Raw genomic sequence first — 17,703 nt, forward strand, 5'->3', positions numbered from 1 at the left:
TAAAGCAGCAGGATACAAAATTAATACACAGAAATCTCTTGCATTCCTGTACACTAATGATGAAAAATCTGAAAGAGAAATCAAGTAAACACTCCCATTTACGACTGCAATGAAAAGAATAAAATACCTAGGAATAAACCTACCTAAGGAGACAAAAGACCTGCGTGCAGAAGACTATAAGACACTGATGAAAGAAATTAAAGATGATATAAACAGATGGAGAGATATACCATGTTCTTGGATTGGAAGAATCAACATTGTGAAAATGACTATACTACTCAAAGCAATCTACAGATTCAATGCAATCCCTATCAAACTACCAATGGCATTTTTCACAGAACTAGAACAAAAAATTTCACAATTTGTATGGAAACACAAAAGACCCTGAATAGCCTAAGCAATCTTGAGAAAGAAAAACGAAGCTGGAGGAATCAGGCTCCCTGACTTCAGACTATACTACAAAGCTACAGTAATCAAGACAGTATGGTACTGGCACGAAAACAGAAATATAGATCAATGGAACAGGATAGAAAGCCCAGAGATAAACCGACGCATATATGGTCAACTTATTGTTGATAAAGGAGGCAAGAATATACAATGGAGAAAAGACATTTTCTTCAATGAGTGGTGTTGGGATAACTGGATAGCTACATGTAAAAGAATGAAATTAGAACACTCCCTAACACCATACACAAAAATAAACTCAAAATGGATTAAAGACCTAAATGTAAGGCCAGACACTATAAAGCTCTTAGAGGAAAAAACATAGGCAGAACACTCTATGACATAAATCACAGTAAGATCCTTTTTGACCCACCTCCTAGAGAAATGGAAAGAAAAACAAAAATAAACAAATGGGACCTAACAAAACTTAAAATGTTTTGCACAACAAAAGAAACCATAAGCAAGATTAGAAGACAACCCTCAGAATGGGAGAAAATATTTGCAAATGAAGCAACTCACAAAGGATTAATCTCCAAAATTTACAAGCAGCTCATGCAGCTCAATATCAAAAAAACAAACAACCCAATCCAAAAATGCGCAGAAGACCTAAACAGACATTTCTCCAAAGAAGATATACAGATTGCCAACAAACACATGAAAGAAAGCTCAATATCACTAATCATTAGAGAAATGCAAATCAAAACTACAATGAGGTATCATCTCACACCAGTCAGAACGGCCATCATCAAAAAATCTACAAACAATGAATGCTGGAGAGGGTGTGGAGAAAAGGGAACCCTCATACACTGTTGGTGGGAATGTAAACTGATACAGCCACTATGGAGAACAGTATGGAGGTTCCTTAAAAAACTAAAAATAGAGTTACCATATGACACAGCAATCCCACTACTGAGCATATACCCTGAGAAAACCATAATAGAAAAAGAGTCATGCACCACAATGTTCAATGCAGCTCTATTTACAATAGCCAGGACATGGAAGCAACCTAAGTGTCCAATGACAGATGAATGCATAAAGAAGATGTGGCACATATACACAATGGAATATTACTCAGCCATAAAAAGAAACGAAATTGAGTTATTTGTAGTGAGGTGGATGGACCTAGAGTCTGTCATACAGAGTGAAGTAAGTCAGAGAGAGAAAAACAAATACCGTATATATGGAACATATATGGGACACATATATATGTTTTCTAAAAAAAAGAAGAAAAGGTTTTGAAGAACCTAGGGGCAGGACAGGAATAAAGACGCATATGTAGAGAAGGGAATTGAGGACATGGGGAGGGGGAAGGGTAAGCTGGGATGAAGTGAGAGGGTGGCATGGACTTATATATGCTACAAAATGTAAAACAGAAAAAAAAAAAAGTAAAACAGATAGTGGGAACCAGCCACATAGCACAGGGAGATCAGCTTGGTGCTTTGTGACCACCTAGAGGGGTGGGATAGGTAAGGTGGGAGGGAGACGCAAGAGGGAGGGGATATAGGGATATATGTACACGTATAGCTGATTCACTTTGTTAGAGAGCAGAAACTAACACACCATTGTAAAGCAATTATACTCCAATAAAGATGTTAAAAAAAGAAAGAAAAAAAGACTGAATAATGAAGAAACAGAAAATCAGAATGGACCAATTACTGGTAAGGAGATTGACTCAGTAATCAAAAATTTCCAAGCAAAGAAGAGTCCAGGACCAGATGGCTGCACTGGTGAATTCTACCAAACATTTAAAGAATTAGTATCAATCCTTGTCAAACTCCTTCAACAAATAAAAGAGGAGAGAACAATTCCAAACTTATTTTCCAAAGCCAACATTACCCTGATACCAAAACCAGATGAGGACACCCATGATGGTTGGGGGAAGTGGGTGAAGGTAGCCAAAACATACAGACTTCCAGTTTTAAGATAAATAAACTCCGGGGAAGTAATGTACAGCATGGTGACTACAGTTAATACTACTGTGTTGTTTATTTGAAAGTTGCTAAGAGAGTGGATCTTTTTTTTTGATTTAGATTCTGTCATTTTATTCACATAGTACCCAAAAGACTGTTTCCATGATTAAGCAGTAATTCACAATACATGTATCTTTTCAGGCATTTGCTTCTTTAATAGATGGCTTGTTCCTCCCTTTAATTATAAAAAGAATGAGACCCAAATAAAAAGACTCCTACATTTTTAATAAATGAAAATGTACAAAACTCAATACTTATTCATATTTACTAGAGCTACAAAGTATAATCACTATCAGAAAATTCTAAAATTAAAATTTGTATTCTCCTCTCCCCTTACTAATCTACTATTTATCAATATTCTAACTAAGCAGAGCATGTAATCCCACATTTGTCTCAGGAGTTACTCCCAGCACTAGATATGACTGGATTTTCTGATAATGAAATGTTTACCCTTCATGAGGTACAAAGTTCACCATGAGGCCTATCTTCCCTTCTCCTTCTAAGGACTTTCATTTCTCATGGTTGCCTCCATATTGGGTAACGGTGGCACCATGGGAGACACGACAATCCATGTGTTCTTGTAATACATACAGAGTTTTATTAAGAATCCCTGGAAAGGGGGACATTATGTTATATATTGTCAGAATACTTAAAAAAAAAAACAGTCATTTACTTTTTAAACAAGAGAATCTGATTGAATTAAATGTGGGTTAAATTCAATGGACTCTTTAAATTGAACTTTAGTGATTTTCTCATTTGTACAAGAGTATCAAAATCCAAGGTCTTAACATCATGATAAATTGTCTAGAAACTCATTTACTAAGAATGCATAAGACCCTGAAAAGGTTGTCCTGGGATGCCTGAAACATGTTCACAGCTGATTTATGCCAGAACAGAGGCCATGAAGAACTCTGAAGGATAGTCACCAGCTGTTAAGGGTTCCCATTTCCAGGTAAGTACAGTTCTCCATTATGTGCTGCACTTACCAGGTAACATCAGTCTCGTTTGGACAGTCTTTTCTTCGTCTTCCTTATTTCTTTATGTTAAGGTGATCATCAACTTTATATAAGCACCCACAGATAACTGTTCATTATTAGAACACCCATCATATTTAGGCCACTTCCTAAAGACACGTAGAGCAAATCTTAATGCTTTCACTGAGATATTTCCAATATAAATTGTAAAGGAGATAATTTTTTTTTTCTACACAGGAAATTACTTAGTATCATCAACAGTATGTATAGATGATATTATACATCAACTAAACCTCAATTTTAAAAATTGAAACAAAACAGTATGTAGGTTCTCAGGTTTTTGTAAGAGATGAGTAAAGTCCCTTTACTCACCTGCTTCCTAACAATGACCCTGGACATTTCAGCTTAGGTCTTGAGGTACATATTCTTTTGGGTCTCCTCAACCCTATTCTCATATTTTGAATCTGGTAACAGAAAATAAAACAGGAAATTTATTATATTTTATTATTATTATTTTTGGCCACACCACATGACTTGGAGGATATTAGTTCCCTGATCAGGGACTGAATCCAGGCCTGCAGCAGTCAAAGTGTGGAGTCCTAACCACTGGACTGCCAGAGAATTTCCAGGAAATTTTTTTAAAAAACTGATTTAATCTTTGGTCTAGTAACTCCAATGTGCAAGTAATGAAATGGAGAATACCCACTTATATACTAACTCACACACTCCTTCTCAACAGGGAAAATGTACTTGTCTAAAAAGGAACATACTAGTTCATTATTTGTGTTAATAATGGAAACAGTAGAACATGTCTGAGAGTATCTTTCAAGAGTTGCACTAGGGATGGAAATCCGATTTAAGCTTTAGAATCTCAATCATCTGAACTGACACTGTACTGCAAAGCAAAAGCAAAGCTTTAGAATCTCAATCATCTGAACTGACACTGTACAGAAAAGCAAACGATGCTGACAGAAAATATTCTACATTCTCTCCTGGGGCTTTTACAACCTTTGAAAGGAAATTGGTGCCCACTGAAACTACCGATTTATGCTAAAGGAGTATTGGTGCCTTGTGTCTGCTCCCCTGTTGAAAAGTTCTCAGTAAATGTTTTGACTCCCTCACAGCACTGATGGGACTTTCTCTCTAGTATGTTTTTTCCTATGTCTGAAAAGATTCGAGCTCTGACTAAAGGCTTTCCCACATTCATGACATTTGAAGGGTTTCTCCCCAGTGTGGGTTCTTCGATGTTGAATCAGGATTGCACTTCGGCTGAAAGCCTTTGCACACACGTCACATGTATAAGGTTTCTCTCCACTGTGGATCCTCTGATGTAGATTAAGGGCTGAGCTCTGAGTAAAGACTTTCCCACATTCATTACACTTGTGTTGTTTTTTTCGAGTACAGTTTCCCTGTCTTCTTTCAAACTTTCTATCTTGTTCACAGGTTCCTCTAAATGTGAAACTCTGGGAAGCATTCATTTGAAGAGTGTTAGAAACTTTGTGATGCAGTTCTTTGCCTGAAGAAGTCTTTCGCCTTGAAGCTGATTTCACATTTATAGTTCCGGTGTCTCTATCATTTTGTCTTAAGGTGTGATGCTCCTTCGATGCCCACTGCAGTTGCTTTTTTGTGGGCTTAAGCTGGCTACATGGTGTCTCCTGAGTGATTTCACAAGTTGATAGCTTCTTTGCAAGCATGTCCTTATTTCGCCCAAGAGAGACCTGTTCAGCTGCCCTGTCATGCTCTTTCTCCAGCTCCTCCAGCATCACCACGGCTTCCTCTCCACTCTCTGGTCGGTTCTCTTCAAACCAGGCCTGCAGCTCCTCAGGCAACATGGCCAGGAACTGCTCCAGCACGAGCAGCTCCAGGATCTGCTCCTTGCTGTGCACCTCTGGCCTCAGCCACTGACAGCACAGCTCGCGGAGCCGGCTCAGAGCCTCCCGAGGCCCAGATGACTCTTGGTAGTCAAACTGCCTGAACCGCTGGCGGTAGGTCTCTGAGCTGTAGTAGCTGCTCCAGTGGCGGCTGGAGACCATATTAGAGGCCTGCCCTCCCTCTTCCACCTTCATTACCACAATGCAGTCAGGGTCCCCTGAAGTTTGTGGAAGGAGTTTTGATGTCTCTCTCAATTTGGCAGACATTTGGACTAGGAATAGCTCAGAACTGCTAGGCTTTAATCTTCAAGAAGGTGAAACTCTCCTTATGGACACTCCTCTGGCCTAGGAAGGATGACCCCGGGTTTTGGGGGAGAAGCCGGGGAAGCGCCCAACAGGACGCTGCTCGAGAGTGGATCTTAAAAGTTCTTATCACAAGAAAAAAAAATTGTAACTATGTGAGGTGATGGATGTTGAGTAAACTATTGTGGTAATCATTTCACTATATATACATATATCACATCATTATGTTGTACACCTTAAATTAATACAATGTTATACGGCAGTTAGACCTCACTAAAAATGGAAAAAAGAAGAATTTGCAAAGTAAATTTGACACTTACTTAACAATAATGCATACTTGTTATTGTCCTGAATGATAATTGGGAATCTGTGGTGAACAATTCTTTTAATGGTTGCAATTATATTACTGTTACAGTAGAGTCAAACTCTTTTACCCTCTTTTAAGAAATTTTCTTGATTTTTTTCAATAAAAATGGTAAATATTAAAAGTCTATTCTGACTCTATAGGCAGTTTAACTTGATCACACTCATGCTGATTGATTTACACATTGAAAAACCCTCAATATTGAATTCCTACTTCACAGACTTATGGCGATTAAATGTTGTTCAAGTTTATGTTGTTGAAGATGAATTGTATTCCTCAAACCTCTTCCCCTATTATCCAGTCAAGACTCAGGGCAGACAAGACCATTCCTCTTACCTGTACTCCCTGCCATAGACAACCTCATTACATGATGAAAAGGATCAGGTTGAATAAACTGAATGATGGGCAAGGCCCAGGAAGTAATGGATTCAGGTTTTTCATTCATTCCTTCTTTCACAAATATCTGGATGCCCTTCTTAAAGCATCTGAACAACATGTCTGTTCTCTCTTTCCTTAAGGGCTTGCCTGAGATTATAAGGCAGCACAGATGGGGCTCTGAAGCAATGGATAGATGCTCAAAGTTGGGAAATAAATCTTATCTTTCCACATAATGCAAGTGCTACCTATTGTTTTTAGCTGCCAAGTACACTAGTCAGATTACAGGCCAGCTCCAATCATACCTTCTAGTGGCAAAGCTCATTTTCCTGGGCATGTGGCTCAGACCAGGTCAGTCAGAATACTTCTTCCTCTGGTGAGGTAAGTCATCTGATCCAAGCCACAGTATTTCACCAGGATTGTTCTAGATGGAGATAGCAAGGAAGGCCTTATTTTTGAATACTAGAGTTAGAAGTCTGTGAAAATAGATGCCAGTGGTCTTATTGCTCATCCTGTGGAGATAATGAAACCACAGAGAGACAGGAGAGTTACAGATATAGTGAGATATGCGAGAGAGGCAGACAGAGAGAGACTAGGAGACATTGAGTGGTGTTTCCAGGTCTGAGGCTCTGAAAGCTGACATTCCTCAGGGTGTTTGTTAGTCAAGGAAAATTTCTGGGCAGAGGAGGCTGTGTCCTCAGCTCTGTATCACACTTCACCATCTGGAGCTGAAAGCAGCACTGTTCATGCCCACGGCTTAGAATATGTCTTATATAAACAGTTCCTTCAACCTCTGACCTTCAGGTCCTTATCTTCTACCAGCAATGTCCTCAACTCACATGTCCCAAGAGAAGCAACTTTTTTCACGTATAAAGGAGTCAATCTCAAGGGAGACATTCACTCAAGGGAACCAAATCTGTTGAAATTCAACTCTTGTCTACCCAGTGAACAATCTTTTATATAATTAAACAAACCCTTCTTTTAAAAATTGTAGTCTTTGCTGTATATTTACATAACAAAAAATTCAAGAGATTTAATCAGAACAAAGGGGCTGTTTGTCCCAAATGTGGTTCCATGTTTTTGTGAAACAAACAAACAAAAAAAACTATTGGCAGCTTTGAAATGGAAATTTTTTCAGCTCCCTTACTCTTCTGAACCAAGGTGTCAAGATTCAGTCCTAGTTCTAGCTCAAGGTACCCTGCAACTTTCTTCCTCCTAGTAGTCTGTGCAAGAATCTTTTCGCAGCTTATGCTCTACAAATTGGAACTTAATCCTTTGGATGGTAGGGCAGGTGACTTTTCCATTTTGTTCCAGATGTCACTCTAAAATTCCAGTGCAGATCATAAGCATCTGAGTGGGGTTGTTCTGTGAGTAGTTAGAAATGTAGGACTAAAACAAAGTGAAATGCCAAGGAAAGAAAAAGAAACTTAGGAGAAACTACTGTGGAGGTAATTAGTTGGAGTAATCTGTCATGTGATGGGTTCAGAGCACTGTGACTTAAGGACACCTGTGGCACATTCTTTGGGGCAGGACTAGAAGCCTCCAAAAGAGACCAGGTTATGGACTTCCCTGGCAGTCCAGTGTTTAAGACTCTGAGCTTCTATTTCAGGGGGCACGGGTTCAATCCCCGGTCGGGAAACTAAAACCCCACACGCCAGTTCCCACACGCCGAGAGGTGCAAAAAAAAAAAAAGAAGCAGGTTAGAACACAATGCAGTCCTCATAGCTCTATCTGGGTGTAGTGCAAGACCTCCTAATTTCTTGCCCTGCCTCTTCGGAAGACACTGTTGCCAATGTGATAACAGCTGCAATCCTGATCAGTCTCTTTCATCCTAAGTATTCACAATAGCTCTCTCTTCAGTCTTGATGCTTTTGCTGCTTGACTGGGTTCCTGACCTGGTCCCACTCCCCTTTCTGCTTTTGTTATTCATATTAACAACATAAAGGGGATTTTGACCTTCTATGTGACATGAGATAGGACACAAGACAGTTTGGGTATTATTTTTGTCCCTATGAAGAAAAGGGATGGGTATTTTAAAGAAAGACCCATAATTACCACAAGTAGGACTATGTTAGAAAAGCTGAGCTGCAACAAGGATGGGATTTCAACTGGAGAATGAGAACTAATAACTGGATTGGCCTCATTTTCCTTCATCTCCATCCTGCTGTTTAGTAAGAGACTAGAAGCAGACACTGAGGAAGATTCAGGATTTGGTGAGATAACATAGGTCCACTGCAGGTTAGGAAAGTCTAGGGTATTGAACTTCTGCTAGAAATGGTTGTATTAAATATTACCATCTTGGAATCCTGGTGTTTCAGATATGATAGATTGGTTTACATAATACGCATGCCACCCACTTCCCTGACTTTTTCTTATCTGACTCTATGACAGCAGCTGTAACCTAAAAACCCAATTTCATAGCCTTTCTTGAAACTGAAGTGCTATGTGACGTGGTTCTGGCCTATGAGGTATAAGCAGATGTGATTTAGCACCACTATTTTCCCTCTCTTCTTTTTGCTTGGTTTTTGGTTTTGGAGGACTGGAGGCACTGATGCCATTTGGTACCATGAGGCAACAAGTAAGAGGACAAATGAGATCATGATAAGGATGATAGACTAAAAAGGTAGAAAGAGTCTGGGTGTCCCATGGCATTGCTGAGCCATAACATTAGCGTGGAACTCCCTATCCCAGGACTTGTGTCGGTGAGACAGTAAACTTCTATTCCTTCAAGCTAGTGCTTCACATCCTTTTCCGTATCTTAGCACACAGGGAAATGATAATATTCATGTTCCACATGTAGGTAGCTAGACAAAGCTGCTTAGGACTGTAGACAATCTCTCATACCTTAAATGCCCACTCTAAAGACTAAATGATCACTATCTCAGCTTACTTTTAACCATTTGCAGCTCTCAGAGAATTCTGATTTAAGCCACTTTTAGGCAGGGTTTCTTTTCTCTGAAGCTGAACACATCTTCGATGCACTAGATTCTGAAGAGAATCTTGGGAGGTAAGAAAGTAACTTTTAACCTGAGAAAAAGTGAATGACTTAGCTAACTGAAATTCATAATGAAGGTAAAAAGCAAGTTAGCCTCTGTAAGGTAAAAGGGAAAATGTGGCATGTAAAAAAGAAATTCTGTTGAAAAGAAGGGATTTCTGATTTAAAGAATCAGAGGGTTGGGTTTCCCTGGTGGCACAGTGGTTGAGAGTCCGCCTGCCGATGTAGGGGATACGGGTTCATGCCCCGGTCCGGGAAGATCCCACATGCCGCGGAGCGGTTAGGCCTGTGAGCCATGGTCACTGACCCTGCGCGTCCGGAGCCTGTGCTCCGCAACGGGAGAGGCCACAACAGTGAGAGGCCCTCGTACCGCAAAAAAAAAAAAGAATCAGAGGGTTGCTCATTGTGATGAGATCAAAGTAAAGGCTCTGCCTGGCGGATGGAATGGAGATGGAGGTCTACAGAATCAAGGGAGGAAAGAAAAGACTAAGGGAAGTGGAGCTGTTACATTACCTTAGGGTATGGAGGATACTGGAAGAAGGTACTGTTGTAGCCTGAAGGTACCCAAGGAGAAGGAAGAGGTCTCTGCTAGAGGAGAACTGTGATGCTGTGAACAGGGGAAGGGGAGTTTGACTGAGGATTTACATTTCACATGATGAGACTGGAAGGGAAGGTGCTCACTCTATTGTCTAGAAGTAGCATTGGGAATCTAGGAGAATATCAATTCTGAGGAATGGACCAAATATTTCTCCTTCTCTCAACCTTGCCATTCCCACACCTCCCCTTTGACCTTTTCCTGCTCCTCCTCTTCTGGCCAACTTAGGTCAGATTGCAGCACTGAAAATAAAATATATAGATGAGTATATTTTTCCAAACTTCCTTGCTTGATGACAAAGATTCTCTACTTGACCGAACCCTACTCAGTTTCCGCAGAACTCTTTTTCAGCTAGGCCTGACTAGGTGTTCCTTTCAGCATTTTCCAATTTTATCAAGATTCCTGATAAGCCACTTTAACCCTCATTATGTAATTTGCTTCCTTATCTGCCACCATCCCCCAGGTGGTGTCTGATCACCCTGGCCTGCCTTCAGCAAGAATCCTGTTAGGTCAGATTCGCCAGAGTCCCCCCTTACCCCTGATATTTCCTCTTAGTAATGACCACCCCCCACTCCCAGCTCTGCTCCGTGGCTAAAACCTCCCACTTGCCTCTGCTGTATTGGGAGTTGAGTCCAATCTCTCTCTCCCACTGCAAGATCTCACTGCAGTTTGTCCCTACATCCGTTGCGATGGTCCCCCTTGAATAACATCTGCCTTACTTACCACCTTCAACAAGGGTCATGGATAATATTTTCTTTAACAATTTGAATAATATTTTTTCTCTAATGTTGATTAGGAGTTAACAACAATGAAATAATAATGGTTATTACTGTAGATAATATAGGTATTACAGACAATATACTGTTGAACGCATACTATATGTCTGATACCATTCAAAGTGCTATGCAAATATTAACTCATTTAATTCTCATAAAAACCCAACCAACTTGGTGTTAAGGCAGCATTGAGCATTATGATTTGGTGTGTGAAAGACAAAATGCACTAGACAATTAAGGAAATTATTTTATTTGTCTGACTGCAGTAAAGAGACTATTTAATGAGGAATGTCTCAAAGAAAAGGGAGAGGCCTGGGGTTTTATAGGGGCAGATAAACAAGGGTGTCATCTGCCATGTGGGGTTATGCGGAATGACAGAGACATCTCGGAACATGTGAGGCCAGAGTTGTGCTTTGTAGTTAGCCATTTCCCAGAACATGAAAGGGTACACGGATTTCTCAACCACTGCTGCTCGAAACATAGAGTTCAAATAAAAGTTCAACACTGTCAGGTGAATGAAGAATGAGAGAAGTATCTGAATGTATCAAACAATTTAATGATAATTTTCATTAAATTTCATTCAACTCTACACCCCTAATTCAAACCCTTTAACGTTAATTAAATGCAAGGCCTGTTATTCTACATGTTATCTAAAATTATCTACTGTTAAATTTAAGGAGAATGGAAAACAGGATCATCCTCAGTGCTACATCTTAAGAAAAGCCAACATGTGATAGACAACTGGAAGGTGGTTACTTATGATACAAAATGATGGCTTAAAGTTTTTAACAAACTTCCCAATGATTTAATTTTGGAAATAGTAACAACAGTGAAAGGCCACCCAAGAACATAATAATAAGAAAAATAAGATTGCTCTCTGGGAAAGCTACTCTTATGGCTTTTACAAAAAATAGGAACAGGTCTGTCTAGGTCATACGTTATCTCCAGAACATCAAATAGTGCTTTGCATAGAGTAGGTCTCAAATATTTGCTTAAATTAGTGACTTTGTAGGAGTAAACTTGGAGACTGTGTAGAACTACAGGATTAAAGATTTTGGGAATGCCTCAAACTCTAATCAAAACAACCTAGGTGCAATCTTGAGAGGCAAGTCTGGAATGTGATTAAAGTTAAATAAGTAAAACCCTAAGTAGTGGTATATCTCATTTAGAAAAATGATGTAAACGTAGGGGTTCAAAACACACCACCCCCCAAATTACTAATTTGGCATATTAACTGTTTTGAGCTGCAGACACTAGAAAAACAACAAATGCAAGAAAGGCACGCTGACCTCCCCTTTTCTTCCTGAACACAGGAGAGAAAACTCCCTTGCAAAAGAGTCCTCCTGCACCTGGAGGAAGAGAACATTCTTATCACCAGAGACAGGGAGTCAAGGTTGTGAAGAAACTGCACAAACAAACCTTGTTAAAATAACCCTTATGTTCCTTTAGTCTCCCCATGTATTTTAGGTACTTTTCCATAATTACTACAGTTTGTTCAATCTAGTATACAAGCACACAGGTCTAACCACTTTTTGGGTCTTCATTTTCCTGTGAAGACATCCATGTACATGTGGAAATAACATTTGTATGCTTTTCTCCTGTTAATCTGTCTATATCAATTTAATTCTCAGGTTCAGTCAGAGGCCCTAAGAGGACAGAGGAAAAGTTTTGTCTCCCTTACATAAACAAAAAGGTAAATTTTGTTTGGGGTAGAGAATATGAAACCCCCAGATACAAAGTTGCTAACGTCTATCCAAGCACTGTCCAGGCAGAGAATGTTCAGGCTGATGAAAATGGCTGAGGAGGTGACAGCTCCAAGTTTCTTTAACCTGATTCCCTTAACCAATATAATTGATGTCCCTATTCTAATCCCATGTTTCCTAAACAACATTGTAATTCAATTTGGCTTCCTGTGGCTCTCAGAGGAACAACTCTTGGATTTAGTACTAACCGTGGCAGAATCGAACTGTAACCATACATTTAGCTATTTCTTTACAGATACATCATTAACGGACTATTCTTCCTTGGAAACTAAGAGGCTGAGAAACACAAGCAGTATTATAGTTCGAATTATATTTTAGATAGACTTTTCAGGCTGCAGTGTGAAGACTAGATTTAAGAACTATTAGACTGGGATCAGGCTGACTAGTTAGAAGGGAGTTTTTGAGATTGTCCAGGTAGGAGATAATGAGGACCTGAATATGGAACCAATACAGGAAACAGTTCTCTGCACCCTTAATGGTGTTGGTTATTATCTTCTAAATCTGCTTATTTTATAGGTGAGTAATGTTACCTCATTGATGTTTGGATTTCAATGTCTTTTATTAATAATGAAGATAAATATTTATCACTTGATTAATTCTTTTGTTTGACTGTTTAATTTTTAAAACTTCATTTTTCTTTTATAAAATGCTTCAGACCTTAAATGTTCAAGAGATTCAAATTACCTAGAATTAACCAACAATGGTAATAGGGACATTTAATCACACAAAATCGAATAACACCAATTGAAATGCAAAGCAATCCTATTTTACTTTAATGTAATGCATTAACTTTGGTCTGATCTTCAGCTTTGATTTACACAAAGTTGCCTGGGAGACAGAATTTACTGTCTTAGCATAGACCAAAGGATTTGTGCTGGAAAAGGAGTCCAAAAAATTAATTCTAAGAAACTGAGTAAGTTTATCCAGAATTCAAGCAGTCCCAAGGCTCAGGAAAATAATTTTTTAAGTAATGTTAGAAGAGCAATTCATAAGCAAACTCCTTTATAATATTTTTCTTCCTGATGTTTATTTATTTCAAAATAAGCAAAGACGATAGCTACAAAGGACTTTGTTGTTGTTGTTAAAAGAAAGTGAAATCATCCACAATCCCATCACCAAAACACGTCTTATTTTAATTTTTTTTTGCGGTACGCGGGCCTCTCACTGTTGTGGCCTCTCCCATTGCGGAGCACAGGCTCCGGACGCGCAGGCTCAGCGGCCATGGCTCACGGGCCTAGCCGCTCCGCGGCATGTGGGATCTTCCCGGACCGGGGCATGAACCCGTATCCCCTACATTGGCAGGCGGACTCTCAACCACTGTGCCACCAGGGAAGCCCTAATTTTTTTATTCTTTAGTTTTTGTATCTATGTAGTAGTGTGACTTTGATACCTCTATCTTGTTTGGGAATTCACTCAAAAGAATATCTCCCCTTTTAAATGGCAAAGCTACTGGGTTTTCTACAGCAATAATAGCTATACATAACTATTAGCAGTATCTAATAGTATTAGATACTATTGCAGTGATTGCGGAACAATTTCTTTCCATGGGCCAAAAATTCTTACAACTCAAACTCAAATTTGTAAGATGTGCAAATAGCATTTTAAAATCACTTTACAAACCATTTTGACTTTAGTCATTTCTTTTTTTTTTCTGTTGTTCTCAAACAAACACTTGCTAGTATGAAAGTAATATGAAAGCACTGTAGTATTGTGAAAAGGATCCTGGAATCAGAACTGGGCTTTTATCTTAGCCCTGTAACTTATAAGTCACACATTCATCACAAATCTTTTTGAACTTTAGTTTTCTCTTCTGTAAATAAAAATTGTACATGATGGACTTCCCTGGTGGCGCAGTGGTTGACAGTCCGCCTGCCGATGCAGGGGACACGGGTTCGTGCCCCGGCCCGGGAAGATCCCACATGCCGCGGAGCGGCTGGGCCCATACGCCATGGCCGCTGAGCCTGCGCGTCCGGAGCCTGTGCTCCGCAACGGGAGAGGCCACAACAGTGAGAGGCCCGCGTACCGCAAAAAAAAACAGAAAAAAACCTGTACATGATTCTTCTAAGGATTGGATAGTGCCAAATCATAGACTGTGCACTCAGTGAACAAGGTTATGGTTATCAAAGGGGGAAGGTGGGGGGGGAATAAATTGGGAGTTTTGGATTGACATATACACACTACTATATTTAAAATAGATAACCAACAAAGACCTACTGCGTAGCATAGGGAACTCTGCTCAATATTCTGCAATAACCTAAATGGGAAAAGAATTTGAAAAAGTATAGATACATGTATATATATAACTGAATCGCTTTGCTGTACACCTGAAACTAACACAACATTGCTAATCAAGTATACTCCAATATAAAATAAAAATTAAAAAAAAATGATGCTCCTTTATACTGAATTATGAAGTGACCAATGGATGTGGTCAAAATATCAACGCAGAAAAATCTATGCTTACTTGAGCTTTCCTGAGAACATGTGAGGGTTTTTTGATGGATGGCTATAATCAATACCTGAAATACATTTGCCTTTTTTTCATCCAGCACTGCCTCCAACTCTTAAGACTGCTTGATTAACTTCACAGACTGAAAAACAAAAGTGTAAGCAATAATAATGTAAAATAAAATTCACATTTTATGACAAGAAAAATTTAAACGTAAAAAATTTTCTCTGCTCTTTGGCCTCCTCTCCCCATTATTGTGCATTGTGTATCTATATTATGCATCAACCAAACCTCCCCCATCGGCGGAAATGCCTGCTCAATCGAAAAGAGCAACATTCTCCTAGCATCAACAAGACAACTCCTTAAAACATAATATTCCTTCTTGATCCTGTAAGGGGCCAAGATGACGCTTACACTTGGGTTGCATAAACTGTCAATAATACGTCATATAATGCACAGCCCTCTGTCTCAAAAAACTTATATAACTGTGCCTTGACTTCTAACGGGTAGAACAGTTCTCAGAGATTTCTGAGATGCTCTTCCAGGGTTATAATCCTCAAATTTGGCTCGAATAAAAATTTCCATTTCTTTCTTAGATCTATTGATTAATTTTTCATCGACAACAAGCAATGGAGAATTTATGAAGTTACAAAATTTCTTTAAAGCTATGAATAACTGTACTTAAAATTCTTAGGTGAGAAAAAGAAACAAAAGGCATCCAAATTCGAAAGGAAGAAGTAAAACTATTTCTGTTCTCAGATGATATAATCTTATATACAGAAACTCTAAAGATTCCACACAAAAAAACCCCGTTAGAACTAATAAATGAATTCAGCAAAGTAGCAGGGTACAATGTTAACACACAAAAATAAGTTGCATTTCTATACACTAACAGTGAGCAATCTGAAAACTATGAAAACAATTCCATTTACAATGGCATTAAAAAGAATAAAATACTTAGGAGTTAACCAAGAGGGTGAAAGATTTGTATAATGAAAACTATAAAATATTGAAAGAAATTAAAGAAAATGAAAATAAATGGAAACATATTCCATGTTCATGGATTGGAAGACTTATACTGTTAAGATGTCAATACTACCAAAAGCAATGTACAGGTTCAATGCATCCCTATCAAAATCCCAGCAATGTTTTTTGCAGAAATAGAAAAATCTATGCTAAAATTCATATAGAATCTCAAAGGATACTAAATAACCAAAAGAATTTTGAAAAAGGAGAGCAAAGCTGGAGGACCTACATTTCCTAATTTCAAAACTTACTATAAAGAAACAGTAATCAAAACAGCGTGGTACTGGCATAAAGACAGACCTATGATCAGCAGGACATAATAGAGAGCCCAGAAATAAATTCTCTCATATATGGCCAGCTGATTTTTGACCAGGGTGCCGAGACCATTCAGTGGGGAAGGACAGTCTTTCCAAAAAATGTGCTGGTAAAACTGTATATCCACATACAAAAGAATGAAGTTGAACCCCTACCTAACATCATACACAAAAGTTAACCGAAAATGGATCAAAGATCTAAATGTAAGGCCTAAAACTAAAAAAACTCTTGGAAGAAAACATAGGGCAAAAGCTTCATAACATTGGATTCAGCAATGATTTCTTGGCTATGACACCAAAGGCACAGAAAACAAAACAAAACAAAAATAGACAAACTGAACTTCATGAAAATTAAAAAACTGCATATGAAAAGACAATATCAACAGAGTAAAAAAGGCAACTCAGAGAATGAGAGAAAATATTTGGAAATCATATATCTGATAAGGGACTAATATCTAGAGCATACAGAGGACTCCTAAAACTCAATAACAGAAAAATAAGAAATGCAATTAAAATATGAGCAAAGGATTTGAATAGACATTTCTCCAAGGAAGATATACAAATGGCCAACAAGCATATGAAAAGATGCTCAGTATCCCCAATCATTAGGGAAATGCAAATAAAAAGTACAATGAGAGGCCATCTCATATTATGATAGCTATTAAGATGTGGAGATACTAGAATCCTTCTGCACTATTGGTGGGAAGGTAAAATCCTGTAGTATGATGGTCCCTCAAATAATTAAAAATAGAATTACCATGTGATCTAGCAATTCCACTTCTAGGTATATACCCAAAAGAATTGAAAGCAGAATTTTGAAGAGATATTTGTACTCCCATGTTCAGAGCAGCAGTACTCACAATAGCTAAAACGTGGCAGCAGCCGAAGTATTCACAAACTGATAAAGGGATAAGCAAAATGTGGTATACACATACAATAAAGTATTATTCAGACTTAAAAAGAAAATTCTGATATATGTTACAACATGGATGAACCTTCAAGACATTATTCTAAGTAAAATAAGCCAGTCACAAAAAGACAATACTTATGATTCCATTTATATGAGGTACTTAGAGTAGTCAAAATCAGAGACAGAAAGTAGCATGGTGGTTACCGGGGGCTGGGGGGAAGAGGTGAATGAGGCGTTATTGGATACAGTTCCATTTTACAGGATGATAAGAGTGTGGAGATGGTGGTGATAGTTGCACAACGTTATCAATATACTTCATACTACTTAACTATACACTTAAAAATGGTTACAATGGTAAATATTTTATGTATTTTACCATAATAAGAATGAAAAAAATGAGTAATAATTATCCCTAAAATTCCTTGAAGTCTTCTTGTTTGTGTCAATTCTTTGTTGTTTTCTAGCACCAGGCCTTGCCTAACACGCTGGGTATGACCTGAAGAAGCCCTGTAGGCATATGCTCTTTGTTGCTCATCTCATGGAGGGAAAGAGTAAAGACCATCCAACACTGTTT

At 38.5% G+C, this 17,703-nt stretch overlaps 1 pseudogene across 1 annotated transcript in view; it reads right to left on the reverse strand.

Annotated features, from left to right (window-relative positions):
- Positions 1 to 3,858: 3,858 nt before the first annotated feature.
- Positions 3,859 to 17,703, reverse strand: part of LOC111179086 (zinc finger protein 396 pseudogene) — a 36,677-nt pseudogene continuing 22,832 nt past the window's right edge. The window contains exon 2 of the transcript XR_002645824.2: positions 3,859 to 15,021. The product of XR_002645824.2 is annotated as a zinc finger protein 396 pseudogene (transcript). The remainder of the gene's footprint in view (positions 15,022 to 17,703) is intronic.

Source organism: Delphinapterus leucas, chromosome 5 (genome assembly GCF_059928025.1).
Source record: "Delphinapterus leucas isolate spDelLeu-1000000601 "Yukka" chromosome 5, BTC_Dleu_Yukka2, whole genome shotgun sequence".
NCBI classification, from domain to species: Eukaryota; Metazoa; Chordata; class Mammalia; order Artiodactyla; family Monodontidae; genus Delphinapterus; species Delphinapterus leucas.